This window comes from Pelodiscus sinensis, chromosome 2 (genome assembly GCF_049634645.1).
Source record: "Pelodiscus sinensis isolate JC-2024 chromosome 2, ASM4963464v1, whole genome shotgun sequence".
Taxonomy (NCBI): Eukaryota; Metazoa; Chordata; order Testudines; family Trionychidae; genus Pelodiscus; species Pelodiscus sinensis.
In genome coordinates, this window is record NC_134712.1 from 205,902,265 (window position 1) to 205,929,819 (window position 27,555).

Below are 27,555 nucleotides of genomic sequence, written 5' to 3' on the forward strand. Positions count from 1 at the left end.
CCAGATCATCGCTGTACCCATGGGGGGGGTGTTTGCCCCAAAAGTTGGTATAAAGGGGGCCAAGTGAGGTGTCAAATGAAAACTTATTGTCTACGGATTCTGTTTATGCTCTTCATATACCTGTATAATGTCTGTGTGTGAAGTTATAAATATGTACTCTGTGTTGATGCTGAAAGATTCTCTGTCTGAGACAGAGCAATGGGCCGGGAATGTTTGCCCATGGACATGCTAATGAGCAAAGCTTCAGGGGACAATGGACCTCTGGAGGCCAAAGACACACCTGGCCACAGGCCATGTGACTCTCTTCAGCGTGGAAGAAGCCAGAAGGGGATATAAATATGCCATGTGGCCGATTCTGTCTGGGTGCTCGGCTCAGCTCTTCATCCCAGAGGCAAGAGTGCAGGGATCGAGGAGCCAAAAAGAACTGTGGATCCATCCTGATGTAGGATGTACATCAAAGACTTTTAAGCCAGCAGTTATAACATCTCTGCTGCAAGCCTGGATCGAGAACTGGGAGATTCAATGCATTGAATGTATGATATTTTAACAACCTTACTCTCATGCTTTTCTTTCTGGTAGTAATAAATCTTTAGAGTTTAGATTCTGAAGGACTGGCTCAGCATAATCTTGTGGGTAAGATCCAGAGTGTAAATTGACCTGGGATCTGTGGCTGGTTTCTTGGAACCGGACAGAACTTGTTCGGGGTAGGTGAGGATTGGGTTCTAATACCCTTCACCTGTGTATTAGGCCCGGGACCATCTGACGCACGGATATTGCTGGGGTGTCAGAGGGGTTTTGCTTGTGAGGCTTCTGGCTGGCCAGGCAGGCAGCTGAAGCACTCTGTGGGACTGGTTTGTGGCCCATTTGGGAAGCTCTCCAGTCTGGGAGCTATAGAGAGCCCCACATTTGAGCAATTCGCCCTGAGCAGATGCCCTCAGCCATGCCCAGACCCAGGCCGATCCGTCACAACAGGGATGCCAAAATCAAGCACCTGTTATGTCGAAATATATTTCAAAATAACAAGTGCGTTTAAAAGACGCAGGGTAGCTATTTTAATCCCAAAATAGCCCCACTGTCTAGATGAACCCTGAGAGCAGTACTATACAGGCCACCAACTTTCTTTTCTGTACACTCATTTGCTCATCAGCAGTGAAGAGAAAAGCCAAATCCCTTATCCAAGTTGGGTGAACCTCACCTTTCACAGAACAGAAGGAAATTAAGTTCATGGGCAGGAATCACACAGAGAGAGAATCTGCTCTTGCTGCTTTTCTACAGGTGGTACTCCAGCCCCTGAGCCACTGTAGTGATCACAGCCTCTTCATGGGCCTTTGTGGTCACAGGAACTGCCACATCCTCCCCTTCTCCCAGCATCCAGTTCTTATGTGCGTAGGAGAAATGGTGTCCTTTGTGCATGCATGCCTACCAGCTTCCTTCCATGTAGAAGAACAGAGTAGCTCTACAGCCTCTGTACTACTGGATGAGTTTCATCCTTCACATAGGATCAGGGACAGAGGAGGAAATTGTCATAATTTTTAAAATGACATAAAAATTCAAAGTGGTGTCTCATTTGTTGCAAGGTTTATGTGCAGGGAAAACAAACTTCATTTACTGTATTTTTAATTCATCCCCCAGAAATAAATAAAAGTCAAGAGAAAGAAGAAGAGAACTTGGCCTTAATTGTGACTATGCTTTTCTGCATAAATATGGTGCCTATTTAAGGGTGTGTCTAGGCTACAGAGTTTTGTCGACAAAAGTGGACTTTTGTCGACAAAACTATACCTGCGTCTACACTACCACTGAGTTCTGTCGACATAACGTCGACAGAACTCAGCAGTTTTGTCGGCGCTGGTAAACCTCATTTTACGAGGCATAACACCTTTTGTCGACAGAGTTCTGTCGACAGAAGGTGTTATTGCATGTAAGGTTGTGTCTAGACTACAGGGTTTTGTCAACAAAGCAGCTTGCTTTGTCAACAGAACTGAATGTGTCTAGACGCTCTTTGTTGACAGAAGTTTTGACGACAGATACTGTCGACAAAACTTCTGTCGACAAAAGCCTGTAGTCTAGATGTACCCTAAGTGATTAATATATTGGACATTAAAACGTGGATGTCCATGTAGAGAATAACATCCAAATCTTGGCATCACAAAGGCAACAGCCCAGATTCTTCACCACCTTTGGTCTTGTGTATATGGTCACAGTGGTGTTCTCTCACTATGGCGGCTCAAGTAGCTACTGTGACTCTCAATATAGGAAACTGAAATACTCACATTGCAAAGTGATTGTCATCACTGAAAGAATTTGGTCACAGAAGAAACAAGCTTCATAGAACAAAACTTCCAATGGTTTAAAAACCCTGCCAGTTGGCTAATACTAAAGCCTCATGTTCAAGTAGCCAAGGATCTTTTCAATGGGAAATGCTTTTAGGGGCAGAAGAAAGGAAGGCTTTCAGATGACAGGATAAAGATCTGTTTATTTTGTGCATGGTTTCTTCTGCACAAAGGGCTGTATGTTACTAGCAGTAACACAATAGTCTGGCAGGTAATAGAAAACTCTTGAATAGAAGGAAAGAGAATGGCAGTAGAACAGGAAAACAATCAATGATTCAAGCGGAATACAAAGGAAGCACTGTGCAGGCATGGACTGTAACCTCGACAGAAAGTTTTACATCTTCAGTGTTGGATGCAACTTTATGATTGATCTGCTCTCTAAAATAGTGAGGGTTTCAGTAATATTCCTTACAAAGAGGAAGTGCACTTGGAAGAGTGAAGGGGGGTTTCAACTTCACAGGAAAGACAGACCCTTTATTTTGTCCTGCTCTCTCATATGTGAGAAGAAATGCTATAAAGACCTTAAATAGCCGCTACCAGGCTGGCCATACAATGGAGAGGAATGTGAGCATATGAAGATTTAATGGTGAAGTGATTCAGTCAGACTCTTTTAGTCCAGTTCAAAAGCACCTGTAGCATTCCATAGCTAGTAATCAGCAAAGTGTCGGTTCTACAAAATTCTAGGTTACCCAGCAATGACTTGGCTTGATCCAGAAACATGCTGAATTATGTGGCTTGACACAGTGGAGCACTTAAACCAGTGGTTCTCAAAATGTGGTCCACAGTCCACCATCTTGTAAGTGGACTGTGGGCTTGGGACTCACCCCCCTTCATTAAGGAGCCCATGCTAGCTCTCCAGCATCACCTCCCCTGAGACATTGGAGTACCAGTGTCAGTGCTCCAGCTCTGCCCCCCTCCACACAACGATGGAGGAAGCAACTCTGCATGTTGCTGCTAACTCCCCGCTGCTCCCATTTGCCAGAATCCTGGCCAATGGAAGCTGCAGAGGGAGGTGGCTGAGGTAAGCATATCTCGAGTCCCCTCATGCCCAAACCCCAACCTGCATCCCCTCACACACACCCCTCCTGCTGAGACCCTGTACCCCCACCCTGCTCCTGTACTCTGCCTTCTGCCAAGACTACAGCCACAACCCACTCCTGCATCCTCCCTCCCACCTAGATCTCATCCCACCACCCCCTCCTGTGCCCATTTTGTCATCATGGGTGGTTGGTGATGGTCTGTGGAAAGATTTGTATTGGACAGGGTGGGCCATGGGCCAAAAAGTTTAAGAACCACTGACTTAAACACATGTGTAGTCACAAAGAGATTGTTTTGAACAGCAGTTTCTTTCTGTTTACACTAAATGAATATGCAAATTAATAGCCAGTTGCTCAGAATCTTTAGGAATGTAACTGTATCAGAAAGCACAAGTACTTTGTCAGAAAGTGGCTAATAGTCTTGGCTCATGGACTCTGTTGAAATCTAATTCTTTCATTTGTATGCTTGCCCACTTGTTGCTGGGATAGATGTGGTGTGTGTAGGGAAAAGTTGGTAGAGGGAAGGCCAGGGTGAATCCACAGAATTATACTTGGAACGTGTGAAGCTCAGTCATGTTCTGAAGTGGCTGAGTGCTACAAACACTACATCTAGACTACATCTAGACTACATCCCTTTTTCGGAAAAGGGATGTAAATTAGTCATATCACAATTGCTAATGAAGCGGGGATTTAAATCTCCCCCGCTTCAATAGCATAAAAATGGCTGCCGCTTTTTTTCGGCACAGAGCTGTGTCGGAGAAAAGCACCAGTCTAGACGCTGATCTTTTGAAAAATAAAGCCTTTTCCAAAAGATCCTTTATTTCAAGAGGGATAAGGGTTCTTTCGGAAAAGGCTTTATTTTTCGAAAGATCAGCGTCTAGACTGGCGCTTTTCTCCGACAAAGTTCTGTGCTGAAAAAAAGCAGCAGCCATTTTTATGCTAATGAAGCGTGGGAGATTTAAATCCCCGCTTCATTAGCAATTGCGATACATCTAATTTACATCCCTTTTCCAAAAAAGGGATGTAGTCTAGACGTAGCCCTGGGCTATAGCTACACTAGAGACCTTGCGGAGGCACGTGTGTATTGATGCAGCTACATAACTATGAGATCGCTTGTGTAGTTGCTCTATGCTGATAGTAAAATTCTCTCCCACAGACACAGTGATGTGCACACTACCACCTACACCACTCGGGGGGGAGGGAGGAGGAGAGTCCCCTAAATAATATAAGTGATAGCGTAGACAAGGCTCTAGTCCGGGTTGTGTTTATCATTTTTTAAATAAGTTCAAGTTAGCTGTATATTGGAAATGGACCTGATCTCACAGTTTGGATTCAGATTCTTTTCAACACTGCTTGGCCCCAGATTTAGACATTTTAGTTCAACCTACTGTAAATGTAGGCACCAACTCCATTTGGGTTTGGGTTTGGATTTTGAAACTTACCACTCTCAAGTTTAGATGACAGCTACGGGCTGTAGAACCTATGCTGAATATCAGCGGCTAGGTTTCTGTGTAAATACTGTAATGAGGATCCTGGAAATGTTGTATTGACTGTTGTTACGTGACTTATTATGACCTTTATTCTTTGCTGTAATTGGCAGTTTATCAACAGTCCTAACCCTCTTTTGTGCTCACAAGTTATTACAGGGCTATGTGCAACATCAGGGAAAGAGACAAAGGGGCTCATTGTGAGTTAGCTTCTTATGGCACAAGGTTTCGTGATGAGTGAAGAAACCATTCTTTCATCTTTTCCCACAGCTTTTTCAGAATAATTAAAAGCTGTGGGATTGTACCCATTTATAATTAAAGCCACTCTAGCAGAAACAGGAATAAGGACTGGGTGATCAAGGGTGATCTGCTGGTTAAGCCTCCAAATTCATAGAAAAAGTGCAATTTTGCTTGACTGCTTCCTGTGGGTGGCTGAGAGCCTGGCTTTGTGCTTCAGTGATTAACTCGACTGCATCCGTCTCATGTGCTGAGTACACGAGGCTTACAGTAACCCCCTTTTCAAGCTGCTTTGTGATGTTAAGCCTTCAAAATGAAAGCAGTTTTGTTAAGTTTTCATGGGTTGAAAAACTAGAGTTTGCAATGTTTTGTATGTTTCCACTGTTGAAAAAGATGATGATGCTACCTGGTTTATTCATTAAAGAGCCTAGAAGCTCTTCCACCTCAGGACAATGTTGTCTGGGCTATGCAATCTAAAATTTATGCAAGGTCATCTAAAGGGAAACTTAGGGAAGGAGTTTAATAACCAGAGGTGGAGGTTATTTATGCCTATCTATGCATATAATTCATCCCTGTTAAAGAAGAGTAGAGTCGTTCAATTTCAATATCTGTTCTAACCTTGAAGGCTATCCCTGGGGAGGAGCAAGGCCCAAACTCCCCCCTCTCCCGCTCACCTCAGGCCCTGTCTCTTCCCGCCCCTGCTTTGCTCTCACTCCATCCCTTTCCCCAAAACCCTGCCCCTATTTCACTCCTATCCCACCTCCTCCTGCCCTTGCTCTGCCCCCACTCCACTCTTCCCTGGACTTTCCCTGAGCCCTGTTCCCTAAGCAACATGGCTTGGGGAATTAGCAGGAGGCCTGGAGCTGGCAGCAGGGGTCAAGCCTGCAGCAAAGGGAAGCAGAGCAACCTGGTCTCAGCCTGCTCCACTCTGCTGGCTCCCAGCCACATTGATCCGCTTCCAGTGAGAGCTGAGGGTGGTTCCACCCTTCTTCCAAGTTCCCTCTCCCAAGCAACACAGCGGGGAGCTGAGGCAGCAGAGTGAGCTAGTGTCAGGTCACTCTGCTTCCTGCTGCTGGTGAGTGCAGAGACAGAACCAACCCGGAGCGCTGACAACAGGCCCCCCCACTAATCACCCAAGCTGTCCTGGGGCCCACAGGCCCATCCCCAGATAATGGGGCCTTGAGCAGCTTCCCCAAACCATCCTATGGATGGGGCAGTTCCACTAACCTTTGTCCAGCCACATTTCAGGACATAAGGTTATTTGTTCTTCATCTTAACTGCTGCATTCCAAGGTTATTTATCTATGCACAGGCAGAGATGGAACCATGTACATTACTTCTTACAGAGTGTGCGTAGCCTTTCCACAATGCAGACAGGAAAGGAGCTTACGATTTAATTTCAGATATCATAGAATCATAGAATACTAGGACTGGAAGGGACCTCAAGAGGTCATCGAATCCAGTCCCCTGTCCCCATGGCAGGACCAAATACTGTTTAGACCATCCCTGATAAACATTTATCAACCTACTCTTAAATATCTCCAGAGATGGAGATTCCACAACCTCCCTGGGCAATTTATTCCAGTGTTTGACTACCCTGACAGTTAGGAACTTTTTCCTAATGTCCAACCTAAACCTCCCTTGCTGCAGTTTAAGCCCATTGCTTCTTGTTCTATCCTCAGAGGCCAAGATGAACAAGTTTTCTCCTCCTCCTTATGACACCCTTTTAGATAGCTGAAAACTGATATCATGTCCCCCCTCAGTCTTCTCTTTTCTAAACTAAACCAACCCAATTCATTCAGCCTTCCCTCGTAGGTCATGTTCTCTAGACCTTTAAACATTCTTGTTACTCTTCTCTGGACCAATTTCTCCACATCCTTCTTGAAATGCGGTCCCCAGAACTGAACACAATATTCCAATTGAGGCCTAACCAGTGCAGAGTAGAGCGGAAGAATGACTTCTCGTGTCTTGCTCACAACACTACTGTTAATGCATCCCAGAATCATGTTTGTTTTCTTTGCAACAGCATCACACTGCTGACTCATATTCAACTTGTGGTCCACTATAACCCCTAGATCTCTTTCTGCCATACTCCTTCCCAGACCATCGCTTCCCATTCTGTATGTATGAAACTGATTGTTCCTTCCTAAGTGGAGCACTTTGCATTTGTCTTTATTAAACTTCATCCTATTTACCTCAGACCATTTCTCCAATTTGTCCAGATCATTTTGAATTATGACCCTATCCTCCAGATTAGTTGCAACCCCTCCCAGCTTAGTATCATCTGCAAACTTAATAAGTGTACTTTCTATACCAATATCTAAATCATTGATGACTTAATGAGGGTTAATGAGGCAGTATGAAAGTGTTTTGCAGGAGTAGATCTGCCAGAACACAAACAGTCGAAGTCAGATTGAAATATTAGAGTCGATGTGGTAACTTCTCCGGTTTAGGAGTGAGGAAGGCTGGCCTTGTTAAGGTGCTGGATTCAGACTGAGCAGATCTGAATTCAGTTCCCATCTCTGCTTCATGTTCCTGGCATGACCTTGGCCAAATCACTTACTCTCATCTATATAAGGTAATATTATCTGACAGAGGGTGCAGTATTGCCCAGCGAACAGAACACTGGCCTAGGACTCAGGAGACCTTGTTTCTAGTCCTAACTCTGTCATGGGCCCTTCTGTGCCTCAATTTCCCCCATGGTGATAATAAGATGGACTTCCTTCATAAAGCAGTTTGAGATCTACTGATCAAAAGCACTAGAGAAGAGTCAGATCTTATGTACACAGAAGTTGTACACTATAACTATACTGGTATAATTGCCCAGTCCAACTAGTGTGGATGCAGTTATAGTAGTATAACAATGCTCCATGCTGGTATAGCTCATTTCCATAAACTAAGGCAAATAGTTATATAGGAAATAGCAGCTCAAATTCACTGGCAAGCAATTAACTCAGGGTATAAAGTTAGTAAAGACAAGTCTAATGACTAGAGTTGGTAGTGTCACAACATGAGTTAAAGGTCCTCAAAGGAAAGGAATTTTTGGCCAGAATCTCTTTCTGTGTTTTCTGCTAACACTTGTTTAACCTCAGTGGCTAATTACATGAGCAAAGATTTAAAGAGAATTAGCTAAAGTTAAAACTCCTCAAACAAAGGCAGCAGGCACTCACACTAAGTTTTATCTTACTCTGCACAAGCCCTCCAGCAAAACCAGGAAAGACCCAGCTTGACATTCCACATATGTCTAAGATAAAAAATTAAGGGAAAAATTATTATAAGTTAAAAAAAAATCTCTGTATATCAAAGCAGCAAGAACAGGCACTAACTTTTCAAGTCTCTTATAAAACTTTTAGGATTCCATATGTAGAATTTTCCATTACAATAATGTCAGCTATTGCATTAATGCTCCCTACATGTTAACGATAGATTTGCTCCTTATGCTTTTATGTAAGAAGCAATCAAAAATCCAATAGAAAAAAAATACTGTGGTGCTACTCTCACCCCCTAGCATCTTTACATACTAGCCAATTAACCTGTCATAAGATGGGATTTTCAGGTCTTCTCTCCTGAGCTCTCTCGCTCTGTCTCTTTCTCTCTCTCTCCTCCTACTGCCTCCCCACCTCTCTCTCAGCTCTTCTCCCCCTCTTGCCTCTCACTCTCCCTTTCTCGTCTCCTTCTTCTCCTGCCTCTCTCTCCCCGCCCCCCTTCCTCTTCCCCTTCCCTCCCACCGTGGCGCTTGGCTGAGTGCTGCCTGCTCAGCTGGGCTGCCACGAGTGAGGGGGGCAGGGCGGTGACATACACGGCCAGGGGGCGGGGCCATGTACGTCACCACCCTCCTTTCCCCCCCCAACCTGGGGGAGCCCTAACGGCCCCTTGCACTGCTGACTCTCCCGGCAGCCCAACTGAGGGGTGCAGCACTCAGCTGAGTGCCACAGCAGGAGGGGAAGGGGGCGGTGACATACACAGCCCTGCCCCCTGGCCATGTATGTCACTGCCCCACCTCCTTCCCCTCCCTCCGTGGCGGCTCGGCTGAGTGTTGTGCGCTCAGCCGGGCTGCCGCAGGAGAGGAGGGGCGGGTCGGTGACGTACATGGCCAGGAGGCGGGGCTGTCTACATCACCACCACCTCTTTCCCTCTCCCGCGGCAGCCTGGCTGAGGGGTGCACCACTCAGCGCCACGGCAGGAGGAGGAAGGGGAGGCGGTGACATACACAAGGACTCCGGCTGCAGCCAGTGGCTGCACCCCTCCCCCCCACCTTGCCAGGTCTGCTTCCCACTCCCCTCCTCCCATCCAGACCCATGGCCCCCGAGCCCCCCCCCCAACTCTGCTTCCCATCCCCTCTTCCTGCCATCCAGCCCCACAGCCCCCCGGACACTCCTCCCCGCTCCAGCCCCGCAGCCAGCGCTGCTTCCCTCCCCCCTTCCTCCGGGCCCGCCATCCTCCCCTCCAGCCCCACAGTCCCCAATCTACCCCCAGCTCTGCTTCCCACACCCCTTCCGGCCAGCCCCACCCCCTTCCCCTCCCTCCATGGCACGCTGTGCTGCTCAGCTGGGCCGCAGCGCTTGGCCGAACCACCAGGGAGGGAGGGGAAGGGGGCGGGGCGCCGATGTACACGGCCAGGGGGCGTGGCCATGTACCTCAGTGTTACAGACTCACAGACAATGGGCTACTATATATGATGAGCCCTCAGGAAGGAGACCCTTGAAGAATTTCACAGGAATTTTAACAACTTCCATCCCACCATCAACCTTAGCCTGGACCAGTCAACAAAAGAGATCCACTTCCTTGACACTACAATACAATTACACGACTGTCACATTTCTACCACCTTATACAGGAAACCTACTGACTGTTACACTTACCTACATTCCTATAGCTTCCATCCAAGACACTTCTCAATCAATTGTTTACAGCCAGGCCCTAAGATACAAACCAGATTTGCTCCAATCTCACAGAGAGAGACAAACGCATACAGAATCTATTTCTATCAGAATCTATATAGAGCATTCTGAAACTGAAATACCAGAGAAGTGGACAAAAATACAGATAACGTGTCTTCCAAAATGGAATCTGTCTTTATTGAACAAAACTGGGGGAGACTGGGAAAAGGAGGTGGGAGAGGGGAAGAGAGAGGCTGGGAGAGAGGAGGGCAACTAAAATGATCAGGGGGTGGGAACAGGTCCCATATGAAGAGAAGCTAAAGAGACTGGGAATTTTCAGCTTAGAAAAGAGGAGACTGAGGAGGGACAATATAGAGGTATTTAAAAGCAGGAGTTGGGTGGAGATGGTGCATACAGAAAAGTTCTTCATTAGTTCCCATAAAGAAGGACTAGAGGACACCAAAGGAAAGGAATGGGTAGCAGGCTTCAAAGTAGTAACAGAAAGTTGTTCTTCACAAAGTAAAGAGTCAACCTGTAGAACTCCTTGCTGCAGGAGGCTGTGAAGGCTACAAGTAGAACAGAGTTGAAAGGGAAGTGAGATCAAGTCATGGAGGTTGGGTCCATGGAGTGGTATTAGCCAGGGGGTAGGAGTGGTGTCCCTGCCCAAGGTTTGTGGAAGGCTGGAGAGGGATGGCACGAGACAAATGGCTTGGTCACTGTCTTTGGTCCATCCTCTCCAGGGTCCCTAGGGTTGGCCACTGTCGGCAGACAGGCTACTGGGCTAGATGGACCTTTGGTCTGACCCAGTACGGCCATTGTAAGCTCAGGGCTCAGGGTCGGGGGTCTCAGTGGACCCCCTTGATACTCTTGCACACCTGCTCCTGGGTGGCCAGGCTGGCAGCTCTCCTGCCCTAGCCGGCCGCTTTCCTGTCCCTAGTGCGGAGATCGTGGACGAGGTCCATGATGTCTGCACTAGCCCAGGCGGGTGCCCGCCTCCTGCGGTTCCGGGCAAGCTCCCGGGAGCTGCCAGCCTGGTCCCGGGAAGAGGGGGAGGGCTGGGGGGCATCGGATGGGTGGCTTGATCCATGCCAGGTGCAGGGTCTGCTGGCTGGGTGCTGGCAGGCTTGCACCTGACACGGGCACCATAGCCAGCCCGTGCCCCTTTAAGGGGTCCGGGGCCGGGAGGGGGGCAGTAGAGTTTCCCTGGTGTTGGCCAGAGTGGCCACCAGGGAAACCTGGGAAGGGCTAGCCTCCCACTAGTTTGAATTAAGGGTCTACACACCCCTTAATTCGAACTAGCTAGTTCGAACTAGGCTTAATCCTCGTGGAATGAGGATTACCTAGTTCAAACTAAGCACTCCGTTAGTTCGAATTAAATTCGAATTAACGGAGCGCTAGTGTAGCGCCTATGAAAGTTAGTTCGAACTAATGTCCGTTAGTTCGAACTAACTTTGTAGTATAGACATACCCTAACAGATTAGTAAGACAGGATATCCCTTTACAGAAACCATGTTGTCTTTTGTCCAATAAATTATGTTCTTCTACATGCTTCACAATTTTATTCTTTACTATTGTTTCGACTAATTTGCCCAGTACTGAAGTTAGACTTACCGGTCTGTAATTGCCAGGATTGCCTCTAGAACCCTTTTTAAATATTGGTGTCACATTGGCTACCTTCCAGTCATTAGGAACGGAAGCCGATTTAAAGGATAGGTTACAAACCACAGATAAAAGCTCAGCAATTTCCCATTTGAGTTCTTTTAGAACCCTTTGATGAATGCCATCCGGTCCCAGAGATTTGTTAACATTAAGTTTTTCTATTTGTTCCAAAACCTCCTCTAATGACACTTCAATCCGGGACAGTTCCTCAGATTCATCACCCACAAAGGACGGTGCAGATTCAGGAATCTCCCCAACGTCCTCAGCCGTGAAGACTGAAGGAAAGAAATCATTTAGTTTCTCCGCAATGGCTTTATCGTCCTTGATTGCTCCTTTTATAGCTCGATCATCTAGGGGATCCACAGGTTTTTTAGCAGGCTTCCTGCTTCTAATGTACTTAAAAGACATTTTGTTATTTCTTTTTGAGTTTTTGGCTAGCTGTTCCTCAAAATCTTTTTTTGCTTTTCTTATTACATTTTTACACTTGATTTGACAGTGTTTATGTTCCTTTCTATTTATCTCACTAGGATTGGACTTCCACTTCTTAAAAGATACCTTTTTGTCCCTCACTGCTTCTTTTACATGGTGGTTAAGCCACGGTGACTCTTTTTTAGGTCTCTTGCTGTGTTTTTTAATTTGGGGTATACGTTTAAGTTGGGACTCTATTATGGTGTCTTTAAAAGGTTTCCATGCAGCTTTCAGGGATTTGGCTCTAGTCACTGTGCCTTTTAATTTCTGTTTAACTAACCTCCTCATTTTTGTGTAATTCCCCTTTTTGAAATTAAATGCCACAGTGCTGGACTGCTGAGGTGTTCTTCCCACCACAGGATTGTTGAATGTTATTAGATTATGATCACTATTCCCAAGCGGTCCGGTAACAGTTATATCCTGGACCTGATCCTGCACTCCACTCAGGACTAAATCGAGAATTGCCTCTCCCCTTGTGGGTTCCTGCACTAGCTGCTCCAAGAAGCAGTCATTTAAGCCGTTGAGAAATTTTATCTCCGCTTCTCTTCCTGAGGTGACATGTATCCAGTCAATATGGGGGTAATTAAAATCCCCCATTATTATAGAGTTCTTTATTTTGGTAGCCTATCTAATCTCCCTTAGCATTTCAATGTCAGTGTCACTGTCCTGGTCAGGTGGTCGGTAATATATCCCTACTGCTAATTTCTTATTATTGGAGCATGGAATTACTATCCATAACGATTCTATTGAACATGTTGATTCACTTACTATTTTTATTTATGTTGATGATGGGAGAGGTGTCTCCCGTTGATATAGAGCAGCTGTACAAGCGATCTTACTGCAGCTGTGTCACTCTAAGCTCACTGGTGTAGACATGGCCTTAGACTCTTTGCAAATCTACCTTGAAAGGACTGCTTTGAAGCGAGCACCTTATACAACATATGGAATAACCAAATGTTGTTATGGTAAGACAACACAATTCTTATTTCTATAATTTTATATAGCTTTCATCTTTAAGGGACTATCACCACTTCCCATTAAAATACCCAGAATGTAGAATCATCATCATATCTCTCCACTTAGACCCAAAAAGCCAGGTCTTCCACTGTACTGATTTGACCCTTGCGTAGTCATTACACCTCTCTGTAGTCAATGACAAGCAGGTGTAAACCTGTAGGCTACGTCTACATTGGCCCCTTCTCCGGAAGAGGCATGTTAATTTCCAACTTCAGAATAGGGAAATTTCAGGTAGGAATAAGAGATCCTCCGGAAAAGGGCTTTATTCAGGAGGATCGCGCCAGTCTAGACGCTTTTTTCCGGATTTTCCCCAAGCCAGAAAAAAAGCGGCAGACATGTTTATTTAAATCCCACGGGGGATATTTAAATCCCCCACGGATTTCCCTATTCTGAAGTTGGAAATTAACATGCCTCTTCCGGAGAAGGGGCCAATGTAGACGTAGCCGTACTGTTCTGGTGTGATAGAGCTTATGACCAATGTTGCCAGGTGTAAATGACTACACCAGGTGCAAGGCAATAAAGAATCATGCCCACCGGTGTATACACCAAATAAGAAGATCATGCACAGGTTTCAGTTTGGGCTATGTGAATTAAATGGATATAGATTTATTTTACATTGAGAATGTCAGTTTGTTATGAAACTAGCCTTGTGCTTCTGATAAGGCATGGGCAGGGCAATTAATTCTATTGCTTTCTTAAAGATGGAGACACCTCCAAGGCAATTCTACTTTTTAGCCTTCTTTTAAGTCATGCAGTGTTTTTGTAACTGTGTGGGTCCCAGAATATTAGACACACATGGTGGGCAATGTAATATCTTTTATTGGACCCACTTTGTTTCTTTTAACAATCAGATTAAGTCCAAACACTAGAATTTCTCCTGCAGTTTCCTCCTGTTCATGGAATTTGTAAAAAAAAAAAAAAAAAAAAAAAAAGTGTTTTATTGGAGTTCTATCCAACTGTTTGAAACTGCAAGTTAATTGGCATGCTGGGAATTGTACATATGACACCAGCGTACCCCAATTTCACAGAAGCTTGTAGGAAATTACAACAATATTTCTAAAACACATACTGCAGATAGCACACTGGTGGTTCCTTGTTTTGGCTTTAGTGCTGACCGTAAGCCTGATTTAAAACCATTTCTGGTGCTAGTTATTTTAACATGTAGTAATTTCATTTTCAGAGAAAGCAAAAAGCTCACTTTGCTGCTGCAGCAACTTATATTAAATACATACTTCAGTTCAAGCCTGATGCGGGCTGTCCTCCCAACACACATACAGCAAGTACTGCAAGTCAGGTCAGACATTTCCACCGTATTTCATGTGATATAGGAAATGGAGTCAGGTGATGCAATGAGGAGGAAAGAAGCACATGACAGTGATCCTATGCTTATAAAACCCAGTATACTCATCTGTCTGAATTACCATCACTATTTGTATTCAGTAGCATGCACAAAGAAGCCCCAGTCTGGACCAGGATCCTAAGCACTGTACAAACACAAAACAAAAAGCTGGACCCTCCCCCAGAGAATTCAGGCCCAGATACACAAAGGGACTTAGGCATTGAGACGATGAGCATCACAACACTTAACTATTAGGCACCTGGGGGGGGGAGGGGAAATCACAGGATCGATACTATGATCCAGAAAGCCTGAATTAGTTGTGGTAGGCTCCCTGTTCAATGAATGGGAAGAGACAAAAGCCTTAGAATGGAATCCACAAAAGCCTGCTTGCTAAGTGTGGAACTAATTAATGGGAAGTACCAGTAAAAGACAAGCATCCTAAGCCCCACTCCCTCACCAAAGCACATGCTTAAGTCCAGGTTGCAAGGTGGCAGCTATCTCTGCTTAGTGAGCCACAACTGGGAACCACTTTCCTGCAGTCAGGCAGCTTAGTCACCAAAGTCATTTCTGTGAGACTAAGGCTATGTCTACACTAGCTCGTTAATTCGAGCTAGGTAGGCAAATGAGGCGACCGGAATTACAAATGAAGCCCGGGATTTAAATATCCTGGGCTTTATTTGCATGTTTCCGTCCGGTCGCCATTTTGAAATTTCACTAGCCCAAACTCACTGCCGCGCGGCTACACGTGGCAGTGAAACGTTAATTCGAACTAAGGACTTAGTTTGAATTAACTGTTACTCGTCATGGAATGAGGAGTAACAGTTAATTCGAATTAAGTCCTTAGTTCGAATTAACGTTTCACTGCCACGTGTAGCCACGCGGCAGTGAGTTCGGGCTAGTGAAATTTCAAAATGGCGCCCAGACGGAAACATGCAAATAAAGCCCGGGATATTTAAATCCCAGGCTTCATTTGCAACTCCGGTCGCCTCATTTGCCTACCTCGCTCGAATTAACGAGCTAGTGTAGACATACCCTAAGTGTGATTCAAAGCTCTGGCTGCTTCGTGTTCTCTCTGTTCTCCCTTTCTCTTATCCTCGCCTCACTCCCCATCTCACACCCACAATCAAATACCCAGGGGAATCCTTCACCCACGTAGTGTTGTTTTCTGGGCAGACTCTATTATGTCTTGTTTTAGATGGGACTCCTTAATTGTCTTTTAAAGCTATCTTAAACGAAAGATGCCTTTCACAATCAATTTCAAAAAAGTTTTAACTCAACTCCTAATACCCCATCACCATAGTTCACTTGCAATCCTGATAAGACTAGAAATGGTGACATCTCAACAGAAAGAAGAGACATTATTTAACACAATTGCAAATGATAAAACCTAGCTATTAACAGTTTCTATCTTTCAGGATAGTTTCACACTGATGAAATGATGAGTGATAGGAATGACTGTAGTATATCTACACATGAAAGCTAATATAGTACAGTGTCACTAAAGGAAAAGCCTGGTCTACTCCTTAAACAGAGGTCAACCTATGTACCCCACCTAGGGATGTAAAAATGTACACCCCTATAGAGACATAGGGCATTTGTACACTACCTCAGTTACTGTCACACAGCTACAGTGCTGCAGCTGTGATGCTGTAGTGCAATACTGTAGATGCTTCACACATGATCAGAAGGAGATTTTCCCATTTATGCAGGCAATCCGCCTTTCCAAGAAGCAGTATTTACTTCAACAGAGGAATTATTCGGTTGACCTAACTGTGTTGCACTCAGGCAAGAAATCTTTCACAACCCTGAGCAGTATATGTAGGTCAATCATGTTTTTAGGTATTGACCATAGTTAAGGTGTCCCATGCCCCAATATAAACACCACTAGGTTAATGCAAGAATTCTTCAGGCTACTTCACTACTGCCTCTCAATGGGGGTGGATTTATTACAGTGAGGGGAAGATTTCTTTGGTTATGGTAACAAGTATCCACAGTACAACTCTACAGAGCTGCAGCATGGCAGCTGTACCATTGTAGTGCTTGTAACGTAGCCATACCCTGTATCTCAAGGCTTGTATACATGAATTATTTATCAGGAAGGATTAATTGTGCTTTAGCTTCCGAAAACATAGTCCATTTGGGACAAAGCGTCATGGTGATAACCTGAAGCAGTTTTAGGCATGGGAGTGAGGTGCATGCCAACCGTTCAAGTGTGAACAGCCCCTACTTAGCATTCTAAGACTTTGCTGATGGTCCAAACACCATAGCCACCAGGGATGGCCTTGCCATGAGGCGAACTGAGGTGGCCGCCTCAGGTGCCAGACTGTGGGGAGGGGGGGGGGGGGCGTGCTACTAGGACCCAGATTGTAAAAAATTGTGTATGCTGCTGGTGCATATGTATTTTTGATCAAGGCATTTTAAGTTGTTAGTTCTCCTTTATTGGGGTAGGTAACAGAGCAGTACCATGAGAGGAGTAGAACAGGAAGAAGGCAGAATTGAGACCTTTCAAAGTTTTGGCCCAAGCGAGAGGGCATGGGGGCGTCATTTGAGCTCCCCACCTCAGGTGCCAAAATGTTGTGGGCCAACCCTGATAACCACACAACTGCAACAAAGCAGCTATGCTGCTATTACAGCGCTGTAATAGAGCCAAGTGTACCATTTTGGGAGTAGAGGGGGGGGCAGCAGCAGACATGCATAACAGGATGCTACTTGCTTTTCTTCTCATTCCCATGAATATCAGGGAGCAAGGGGAAGTACACTGCTTGTGGCTTGCTTCTCACTCCTGGCTGGTGAGGGGAAGAGCAAAGAAGTAATTCACAAAATCTGTGTAGTTTCCCCTCACTCCCTAATAGTCAGTTCTCCCTAAATGGCACAAATTGCTATTGTGATAGAAAGGGTTTGGGCTTTTTTTCCATTGCTGAAGTTAATCCATCCCCTCAAGAAATGGTAGCCAAGTCATGGGAAGAATTCTTGCATCAAACTAATACTGTCTATACTGGGGTTTAGGTTGGCTTAAACACAGTCTTGCAAGGGCATGATTTCGTCCCACAGCCATGAGCAAGTAAGTGAGGTGTACCTATACTTTGGGTGAAAACCAGACCACTTGTACACACTTCCTCTGGATCTTTCCTGGGATTGTGAACATCTTTCACTTTCACAACTCAAGCAAACTATGGGAGAGAATTAACTGCTCTACCAGCTACCAAGCAGACACAAGGTTCACAAAGGTCTCAGTCAATGAATTCAGCCTGTCTTGTAAACACATTAATTAGAATAGCTCAGGTAGGGAAGGGGGAGAAAGGCTGTGTCATCAGAAAATAAATGGAACATGTCCAAAGTTCAAGTTGTTCTCATGGTGGCATCTAACAGCAACTTATCCTGTCAGATGTGCCATATTACTACATTCTGCTAATTTAGGGGGCATTTATGTTATAATAGACAGCCTTAGTCTTCCCCTTTCTGTTAACACCAACCACTTTCTCTCTCTTGAGACTATAAGGACATGAAAAAGTAACTTTTCTTATTATCAACCGACTGTACCTTAAATCCAGCTATTAATTCTACCATTTTGGATGGATAAAAATACATAGAAACCATCTACGCAATGTGTGGCAGCAGTCAAAAAAGACAACAGAACATTGGGAATCATTAAGAAATGGATAGGTAATAAGGAAATATGATATTGTTGTGTCCACATCTTGAATACTGAATCCAGGTGTGGTTGCGTCACTTCCAAAAAGATACTACACATGATCTTAGCTTTGGAAAAGGTTCAAAAAGGGCAACACAAATTATTAGAGTATGGAACAGCTTCCATGTAAGACAAGATTAATAAGACTGGACTTTTTTGCTTGGAGAGGACACAACTAAGGGAAGATATGTTAGAGGTCTCTAAAACCATGACTGATGTAGAGAAAGTAAGTGTAATTACTCCTCACAACAGAAGAACTAAGGGTCACCAAATGAAATTAATAGGCAGCAGATATAAAACAAAAGGAAGCACTGATTCACACAATGTGCAATCAACCAGTAGAACTTCTTCCCAGACGATGTTGCAAAGGCCAAGACCATTACAGGCTTCAAAAAACAAACAAAACAAAAAAAAACCTGAGTAAGTTCATGGAGGATAAGTCCAATAGGTGTCCTTAGCCTCTGTTTGCCAGAAGCTGGTTGGGAATGGGTGACAGGGAATGGATCACTTGATTACATGTTCTAGTCATTTCTTCTGGGGCATCTAGCAAAGGTCATTGTCAGAAGACAGGATACCAGACTATATAGACCTTTCGTCTGACCCAGTATGGCCATTCTTATATTCTCATTTTAATTGAAATTATATTCACAATATACAGAGCATGTATTTATCAACCTGTACAAACAAGCCAAAATAAGAACTACGTAATGTAAACTACTGAGAATTTGAGGAGCTTGAAAATAGCATTGAGGAGGCTGTATTAGTTATTCACATTGCATTCTACATAAGCTCCTCTTCTCTTAGCAAATGCTACTACTGCGTACAGAATTATACAAACTGTTTTTCTGTGTCAAAATCAGAAGCAGAGATGTCTGAATTATTCATAATGCATAATTTGACTCATTTCATCTCTTTTTCTGTTTGTGAAAGGCATGCCTCCCGTGAGAATTAACAATAATGGGAAAAATCATCATCTGAACTTGTTTCATGCTTTAGAGATTTGTTTAGGATTTAGTTTGAGGTTTGGATAAAGGTTTGGTATGGGTGCTGTCTGTTCAAACTGTTTTGTCACCTATTACTCAAATCATGAATAGCTTTCCATGAATTTGTTTCCAATGTACAATTTATGCTCATAAAAGCTTGAGCGTATCCTTAAAATCAGATCCAATAGCAGACTTTTTTTCTACTTAAACTAGAGGACATGTCTTCTTAGCTTTCAGTAGCTATGAGCCATTAGCCATTTCAGGCCATGTGTATGCTATGGGTACTGTAACGGTTTAGCTACATTGCCAGAGCTAAACTGGCATAACCCTGTAGCGTAGGCACCAACTACAATTTTTTCCATTTCAATAGGAACACCTGCTCCCCAAGCAAAGGTAGCTAAGTGTTATTCCATTCACCCAGCTATATCTACATCAGAAGTTAGGCTGACAGAGCTGTGCCAGACTAGAGAATAAATTCAAGTTTTAAAAGCAAATACAGCCTCAGAGTGAAACACCACACAGTCTCATACTTATTCTAGGTGTATCCTCGTACACCTCTCTTTTCTCTGCTAAATTTCTCCATTTTCTGTTCCTTTGCCTTCCTTTTAAAAAACAGAAAGTGAATTTGTAAACTGTGAGAAATCTCTCACTGCTTGTAAGCTCTCTCACAAACATATATACATTATATGTCCATCTATCTGTAATTATATGACTGCCAAAACTCATTTAAGAACCATAATCAAATGCAGATTCAGGAAACATTTTGAATTAATATACACCAAAAGATATTGCTCACCAGTATTTAATTAAAACTGCATTATGGCTACTTTATTTGCTCTGATCCTTTCCGACTAAGCTGTTTCTGAGTAGAGAGCTTGGAACATGTGGTGTAGCTCTGTAGTAATAATCAGCAAGAAATATTCTCTCCAATTCCTACTTTGTTTTCATCTGTGCCACAACAAAGGCCACTTTGAGAAAAAGATTAAATTTCAGCACAAGTATTATTGATTGTAATAGAAAGGTCTCAAAAAAAAATTTTTAGGATTACATAGAGCTCCTCTATCTTTAAAAAAAAAAAAAAAGTCTACTTCTTGAAAAATAATATGGAACCTGCAGTTGTAATTTGAAACTCAACAGCAGCAACAGTTTAAGTTTGAATAATAATCAAGCTATATGAAAAATATTGTTTTCCTTTTACATAATCAGAGAAAATAGTTCTCCCACTATGTCAGCAGTGATATGTTTGTCCTGCATTTCTAATCAGGTAGTCACAACTATTCACCCCCTAACAAACTGATCATATCCGTTCTCTCTCCTATGTGAAGCATAATGTGCCTATAATTAGCTTCCTGGCTTGTCATTCTCATGTAGTTGCCAACCCTCACAATTTTATAATGAGTCTTCTAATATTTGGTGGTTTTTCTAAAAGTCCCACCTCCTGGAGTCATGTGAATTAGAGCAAGGAAGGGAACTATTTTCCTATCAAATGGAAAATCAAAATCATATAAAAAAAACCTATCTTGAATGGAGATGAAATTTCCACACTGTGAATAGTTACAACATTTCATCTTCAATTTTTCATACAACATGTGATGGGAATGGTGACTATTGTTGTCATGAACTGACAATCTGAAGGAAAAAGATTTCTGAGACAATCAAAACACTTTGTTTCAACATTTAAAAACACTGATTTGATTTTGGCCTTTTTCTTTAACTATAATTAGCCTAAATTTCTATAAAAAAAGGCATGCTAACCACAGTATGTCAGTATGACACTTTTTTCTAAAAAGTGTTTTGAAATGAGAAATGTTACGTCCACCCTTTCCTACAAATAGCTTCAGTTATTATGACTTAAGTATTTTCTGGTGAAAAATTCTTCATACAAAAACCCCCAACAAGCTCTAATACAAATATGTCAGAATCACAGATTTAAAGGGCAAGTTTCTAGCTTTCATGATTGCTGATGGAAGCTTGGAAATGTGACCCCCTCTAAAGCTCAAAATCCAGAAGGTAAAAAAAACCCCAGTATTTTTAAAAACTAATTAATTTTAGCCTAATGATTACTGATTCTAATTCATGATTTCTGAGTATTTGTAGTTAGCAGCACTGCAACTACATCACCCTCCTCTTTGTACCTCTCCACTGACTCCTTTTTCCATTGCATCATGCATAAACCACATCTTCACTTTTTTTTGACCCTTTGAAGCTTAGCTCTATCCCTAGCTATCTTCTCTTAGGCTATGTCTAGACTGCAAGCCTCTTTCAAAAAAGAGCGTCTAGACTGCAAGCAGAACTTTCAAAAAAGCAAGCCGCTTTTTTGAAAGAGAGCACCCAGGCAGTCTGGATGCTCTCTTTCGAAAAACCCGTTTGCATTCAAGAATGCCTTTTTTCAAAAGAGTACTTTCGAAAAAAGGCGTTCTTCCTCGTGAAATTAGGTTTACCGCCATCGAAAGAAAAGCCGCGTTCTTTCGATTTAATTTCGAAAGAACACGGCTGCAGTCTAGACGCAGGTGAAGTTTTTTCGAAAAAAGGCTACTTTTTTCGAAAAAAACCCTGAGTCTGGACACAGCCTTATATTCCATCAAGTTATTGACCCCTGTATCTCTGCTCTGTCAGTGAAGCCTACACCAACGACATATCAGTAACATTTTCCCCTCAGGTACTGGCTTCAACTACTCCTCCCCTACAAATTGCTTCACCTTCATGGGATAAGGTCCCTATAAAATCCACCCTGCTCTCTTTCAAATCTCTCCTTAAAGCTCAGCTCTGACTTGGTATCTACAAGACATTTGATGAAACAACTGGTGTACTACTGCCAATGTCAGTTAAACTGATCATAATCATCTCATCATTACCTTCCCCAGCCATTTGTTTTATCCACCTGTTATCATTGGTCTTTGACTGTAAGCTGTTTGGGGCAGGCACCCTCTCTTTTTTCTGCAGTATTTAGCATAATGGTGTTAGTATATTTGAATGAGGCCTCCAGGTGAAGCCAATAATAATAATTGTTGTTGGGCAGGGTGTACAGAAAGGAGAGTCCTTGAATCTTTTAGCTCTTATGTCCACAGTACATGGAGCAGTAAGAAATGGCCCTAAACAGGTTGCCTAGGAGTAGACCTATGCTTCCATTGTATATAAAAATCCTTGACTGTTAAATTGATGTAATGCACTATATCAATCACTTCCTTTTGGTCCTATATTTTGATACCCTTGCCATGTTTTAAAAAACAGTTTGTTTTTGTGCACAGTGAATTAGAAACTAACATGCTAAATATGTGGGTCTTGTCTATTCTCTGATCATCTGTGTTATTTTACAGCAGTACACACAACCCAAAGCATAAACAAATGTGTACGCATTAGCACCCTAATTTAGCAAACAAGCAGAGTTCAGATTCCTCTAATATCCTCATTTTGCATTGGAAAAAAAGTGTGTCCTACATCAGTTGTTGGATTCTAAGCAATGCGGCAAGTTTGGGCAACAGCTGCAGCTACACAAGGCTCACACAAATGGAATCTTCCAATCTGTTTCTATCAGCTGGACTCTGTCATTGAATGCTTCTGCATCTGTCAGATTGCTCAATGTCACAGTCTTTTTCCATTAGCTCAGATCAATGATTAACCTTAATTGAAGGATATTATCCAGTTCCAAAGACAGGTCTGGGCTATATGGGACTGAGGAATGATTCTCCCCACGCAACCTTTTGGTGAGAATAGAGATTTTTCTATGAGTGATGACAATTTTCTGCCGTGAAAACACAACATTTCAGTTTCCTTAAAACTGAAAACTAAAATGCTTGTGTTTAAAATGGACAATGTTGGTTTTCATTAACAGATAAGGATTGAAGGGAAGAGGCAAAACTTATTGGGTCACTGGCACATAGCAGGCCTGATTTCAGCTGTGTCATTGTTCTTTCACTCTCACCTGGCAGGTGATCATTTTACCTAAACCAAAAGACAGCTGGGAAGCAAAAACTATCACAAAATGCAACAGAAAACTCTTTACACCAAACTATGCCTAGTTCCTGAGCAGATGCACAATGAAGGGCAGGGCAGGGGGAGAAAGGGAAAATGCTGCTAGGAACCTCTGCTCTGCAGTCTCTATCCCTGCTCCTTGGTACATCTAACACTGCCCATAGGGATAATTACTCTAGCCACACCAGGTTAAGCTTTTTAGAACTCACTAGTCACAGAATAAAATGTAGGTATAAAGAGAGAAATAAAAATTATGAAATGCAAAGACCAGTCAGAAACCTAGAAGAGCACACTCTGAAATTAGTAAAAGTAGTAACCACAGACGCATGTGTTGAGGTGGGAGGAGAGGATGAAAGACAGAATATGCTTGTGTGAGTGACAAAGAGAGACACACACAGGCTGTGTCTAGACTGGCATAATTTTGAGCAAATACTTTTAACGGAAAAGTTTTTCCGTTAAAAGTATTTGTGCAAGAGAGCGACTACACTGGCACGGATTCTTTTGCACAAAAACACATCTTTTGCACAAAAGCATCCGTGCCAGTGTAGACGTTCTCTTGCACAAGAAAGCTCCGATGGCCATTTTAGCCATCGGGATTTCTTGCACAAGAAATTAACATTGCTGTCTACACTGGTCCTCTTGCGCAAGAATACTTGCGCAAGGGGGCTTATCCCTGAGCGGGAGCATCAGAGTATTTGCGCAAGAAGCACTAATTTTGTACAGTACAAGGTCAGTGTTCTTGCGCAAATACTCACAGCCAGCGTAGACAGGCAGCAAGATTTTGCGCAAAAGCGGCTACTTTTGCGCAAAATCTTGCCAGTCTAGATGCAGCCAATGTATGTGAGGGTGGCAGAGATGCGCATTGCCCCATTAAGTATGCCAAGCATGGTCAGATATAGGAGGAGCAGCTATCGAGCTCTCTACATCCCGTACACCATCATGTCCCCCTTCTTTGTGGAGATGGAAATGGGGGCGGGGGCACATCCTGACAACAGTGTTCCCCTTCTCTGCCTCTCCCCGATGCTGCACAACAAGCAAGAGGCTGCAGGGGGCAGCTCCAAGGCAGAGTGGGGAAGGGGTAGTTGAAGGTCTGGCAGAGGCTCCCACTCTACTGGTTGGTGACCACTGGACTACAGAGAGTGAATAGCAGTGCAAACTAAAGTTCTGTGCTGTAATTCCCCAATCTGGACACTGCGGGTATGAGTTTAAAAATCCTGAGTTTGTGCACACCCCCTTAGTCCAAACTGAAAGGCAGGGTAAATGTGCCTTTGTTTTCCTAGCAGGAGCTGGGCACTGCTACAATCCTTGCAGAGCAAAACCACAAAATCTGCTTTAGGTTAAAACCACAATTGGCACGGGCCTCTCCAAAAGCGGCAAGAAGGTAGTGGGGTCATGACCACAACCTTTCCTCCATACCAGCCAGCAGAAAAAAGCATTTCACCTATTACATGACATTGCTGGTTACTGTTATGGTCCAGACAACCAGATGCTGCATGCTGTGACTCATTGTTGCTTCCCTATTCCTTAGGGGAAAGTATTACCTGCTCAGACTAAGAGAAACCTAGTTAGCACCTTTATTTCTACTATAAATCCAGGTATATAAAAAGTCAACTCTGTTTAACATCTGAGCCAGGTAAGAGTATGTCCAGCAGAATACTTGCAATCACCTTACAGCAGTTACATAGGTTATTACAAACACGCATACAGAAAAAGCTAATTTTCTAAGGAGCCAGTTAGGGGCATGCACAGTAGCATGCCTGCAACCAGTTTACAGTACATACACTATCTAATTAATTTAATTAATCTAACCTAATTTTAAAAGGTCCCTCAAACCTCCTGTACTCTTGTGCCTAAGATTTTAATGTGAAGGTGACTATTTAATGCCAATATTCATTCATTCATTTTTCCTCCCTCCTCTCACTAATTCAGAGGATGCTGGTTTCTAAACAAGTTGGTTCCCCACCTTCTATTTATAAACCAAGACAATAATTAGAATATACTGTGATTTTTTTTAATTGGTCTGTTCTTGGGAACTTTGGCCTGATGTGAGGAAAGTCTTTCTAGGGCTGCTGCCTGCCTGCAGTAAGATATGGCCAAGAAGGGTGAATCTAACTATAGAGCGTGTTCTTAAAAATAACAGGTCCTTGCAATATTCAGCCTGACAGGATGAACTGACTCTGCATAAGAATGATCATCTCCCAGGTGTATTTGAAAAGATTCTTTATATTCCAATACATTCAGCCAGATGCAGAACCTGTCTGGCTCCAAAAGCTCATTGGATAGGCACATGATAGCATGGTGCGATCAAGCTGCCATGTTATCCTTATCTAATTCTGCCTCTTCAGGAAAGTACAATGTAGCTGTAATCTTTTTACAAATTTATGCAGCTTGAAAGGGGAGGGGGAAGCAGCGTGATGATAAAAATCACCATCCTGTGTTGTTAATAAGGCATAGATAAATTGCACCTATCCATTTGGGCCCTCTTCTTGACAGAGATGAAAATGAGCATTATTAATGTATTTGAATCCCAAACATGGGTTGCTTTCATTATTGCAACTTTACAAGCCATCCAGCAGATGTAGCGTTCCTTATTAAAAGATCTGCTGAATTCCAGCTGTGAGCTCATTTCCTGTCTCTGTGTCCACAAGTGCTATCTTTATTACTTTCTCAAATTCGTTTCTCTTAAGAGACAGTAGTACATGATAAGCCCCCTATCACAGAGGTTTTCAAACTTTTTTTCCTCATGACCCAGTTGAAGAAAATTGTTCATGCCCACAACCCAACCTAATTTGATTGGAGCGTAGGCTCCAGGGTGGGTCTGAGTCTGAGAATTTCAGCTGAGGCGGGATGAGGGGGGAGTAGGACTGGGACAGGAGGGGCTTACCTCAAGCAGCTCCCAGTCAGTGGTGCAGTAAGGGTGGGTGCTAAGGTAGGCTTCCTGCTTCTCCTGGCACCACAGATCATGATGTGCCCCAGAAACTGCTAGCAGCAGGTTCTAGGCAATGGGAGTGTGGAGCTAGTACTCAGAGAAATGCATGGAGCTTTTCCGTGTGCTTCTCCCACCCTTCCCCCTCTCCCCCGGAGTCGGGCCTGCTGCTGGTCACTTCCTGGGCCCAGCACAGTCTGTGATGGTAGGCTAGGCAGGAAGCTACCCTTAGCACTCCCACTGGTCACCTGATCACCCTGCAGCAATGAGACCCAGTGCCTGACATTCCACCACTCACAGTTTGAAAATTACTATGGTATGACTCCTGAGAGTCAGACACAAACTGATATGATCAGATCATTGAGGAGGTACCGAGTAGAAGAAAAGCAATAGGACTTAATCCTGCTTCCATTCCAGTCCATTTGAAAAACTCCTAATGGTCTGATTGAGAGAAAGACTGAGCCTTCCATAAAACAAAAAGTGTACTTAATCCATTTGATGTCACAGCTTCTTCACAGCATGGATGCATTGCTGGCTCAGCGACAGACAGTTTATAGAAGTATACAGAATTTAATGACAGGTCTAAGTTCTAATTTTATACTTACTACTTAGATTACTGAAAGCAATAAGCAAATTAAACAAAATTGAATGAATGCAAAGCATCATACAGTCTGTAATATACTATGAACCATGCACATAGACTTAAAAGGGGCTGTTGAGTTTGCTATTTTCCTCACCCCAAAGGATTTAAATTGTCTTGTGAAGTTGAAGAAATTGTTTTCAAGCCATGATTAAATTCTTTCATTACAGGCATATTGAAATTAAGTTAATCCATTACACAGGGCATACAGCAAAGTACAGGGAGTAACCCTACCATTATTTCTGTCATTGGTTATTGCTGACTAGAAAAAGTGGGCACAGACCAAAACGGAGCACAATCATTGGATAAATTGCAATGGGCACTGGTGTTTTGGTTAACAAACATGAAGCAGCACTTTTTGGCTGGAAATCAATCAACAATAACAACAATGTAGGGTTATTAACTTCTTGGAATCAGCTTAGAAAATAGGATACAAAAGAGACTGAAACCTTACACAAGGGCTATGTTCCTGTTTGCTTGCTTTTTATGTTTGGTTCATCATGTACCATGAAAAAAGGGTTACCTGTATTGTGGCTATTTAATTTGCAAGCATGATTGATATTATGTGGCAACCATTATGAACCCACAATTATACTAGCTATACCGGGGGTGCTAGTCAAGAGCTGTTAACAGTTAAAGGGATTGCTCATGTCTCTAGACAAGTATTCCTAGCTCACCTAGATAAGCTGCTTAAAAATGTTTTAGAGAAAGAGTTTGTATTAGTAAGAACACAGGGTTGAGGAGCTTCTTCTTCAGATTTCTTGGATGTAAAGCATACACATTAATGATGTTAGCAGTACTGTGCTCCTTCGCTATCTTTATAAGATTAAGGCCTCCTCACGTGGGCAGTCCTGTTCCTTAGATGAATTAGTGAAGAGCTGAAACAGGTT